Below are 1,828 nucleotides of genomic sequence, written 5' to 3' on the forward strand. Positions count from 1 at the left end.
GGGGCGGGGCCTGGGCGGGGCGGGGCCTGGGCGGGGCCGGGGCCAGCGCAGAGGCCGTCAAGGGCGGGGGCTGCAGACCTCCGCTCTGCTCCCTGCCAGCAGCCGCATGTCGGGGTGCCCGGGAGACAGCAGGCAGGTAGGTGCCCCACAGTGGGGCAGGTAGGTGGGCAGGAGGAGGCCATGGCTGCGCTCTCCTCGTCTGGAGCGCGGGGTGGACGCTGCCTTCCTGGCTGCTGGAGACCCCGGGCCCGCCGGTGGCGACCGTCAGTGCTCAGGGTGGCCTGGCCTATGGGCCCGGGGTGTCGGGTCGGCGCCCCCAGCAGCCGGGAGAGGCAGGTGGGGCTGGGAAGCCCAGTCGGGGACCCCTGCCCCAGGCCTTCCACACCCCGCTGGGGGTCTGCTCCCACCTGCCATGCCAGGGGGCTCCACGGGGCCCTCAGCCTCTTCCCACAGGGCAGGAGCAGCAGGCTGGGCACCCGCGGGCACCCAGCGGGGGGTCTCGGCTGGGGCGCTCCCTGGGGCCGTCCCGGGCCCCTGCACCTTTGCCTGAGGCTGAGGATTCTGCCTCACCTTCTCCTCGTGGGCGCTGTGGGCTGGGGCGCCCCTTGCCCAGCCCCCAGCCCCTCCAGGAACAAGGCTGCGAGGCCCAGACACCTGTTCATGCAAATCCACCCTGGCACGCCCCCACCCCCACATCCATTTGCCTGGCATCTGGGCACCGTGCCCTACAACGCTCGGCCCAGGCTGGGGGGCGGGGGCGGTCCCCCAGGCAAGGAAGAGGGGCTCAGGCCGGGGGCTCGGGCATCCAGGGTGGCGCACAAGACCCTCCACAGCAGGGCCGCTGGGCTCAGGCGCGGGCAGGGTCTGTCCAGCCACAGGCCCCACGTGACCCACACGCAGACAGGCGGAGGGAGCCAGCCTGCCCACCCTCCAGCAGGACTCCCATGGGCCCACCTCGAGGCCTGCACGTGGGGTTGCAGGCACCCCAGATGCACCTCGTGGCCTTCACAGGGCAGCTTGAAGCTGGTGCCCCACAGGCTCGGGGCCAGTAGCGGGGACATGGGCTGGTGAGGAGGGCAGGAGGCTCCCTGGCAGCTGGGCCTCGAACACCAGGTGTGGCCTTCTGGGCCCAGCTGTGGCAAACAGGCCCTGCAGTCCATGGGGCCAGTCCCTCAGGCGTGGTCCCCCACGCCGGCCACCATCAGCAGCTCCTGGAAACAAAGGCCCCTCTGTGGCCGGCCTGGCCCTACCCCAGGACAGGAGGATTTGCATCCGCGGGGCTGGGCCCCAGCTGCACCGCCCAGCCATCCCTGCAGGGGTGAGGGCACCCCAGGGCCCACAGCCAGAGGGCAGCCCCAGTGGGTCTGAGACCACGGGCACTGGGCACCCCGCCCTCTGGGTCGGTGACCCCTGGGCTTCCTGGGAGCCATGGCAGATGACAGCCCACCTGGGCTCGGGGAGGAATGGGGACCACTGCTTCCCTCCTGGGGCCCCAAGTCCTGGGCCCAGCGGGACCCTGCACCCCCGGCTCCGGCGGAGCCTGTCCTGCCTCTCCAGCCTCCGCCGCCTCCCCACAGCCGCGCCCGCGCCCGCCGCCGCGTCGCCAGGCCCCCAGCGCCATTGCCCCGCGCGCCTGCACCTCCTCACAGCCGCGCTCCTGGTCCCGCACACCTGGGGGCGGCGGGGCAGGGGGACAGGAGCCTGTCTGCAAGGGACCCTCAGAGGGCAGCGTCCACACTCGGGGTGCCCTGGCTGCAGAGAAGCCGGGGGACAGCTCAGAGAACGGGCGACTGGCACCCCTGGTCGGACAGGAAGCCGAGGGGCCCCG

General features: G+C 73.2%; 1 protein-coding gene across 1 annotated transcript in view; it reads left to right on the top strand.

Moving 5' to 3' along the window:
• TRPM5 (transient receptor potential cation channel, subfamily M, member 5) overlaps positions 1 to 1,828 on the top strand; it is a 46,795-nt gene that overhangs the window by 35,441 nt on the left and 9,526 nt on the right. The gene's annotated exons all lie outside the window — the stretch shown is intronic.

Source organism: Condylura cristata, unplaced genomic scaffold, assembly GCF_000260355.1.
Source record: "Condylura cristata isolate star-nosed mole 26May11 unplaced genomic scaffold, ConCri1.0 scaffold00054, whole genome shotgun sequence".
In the NCBI taxonomy this organism is placed as follows: Eukaryota; Metazoa; Chordata; class Mammalia; order Eulipotyphla; family Talpidae; genus Condylura; species Condylura cristata.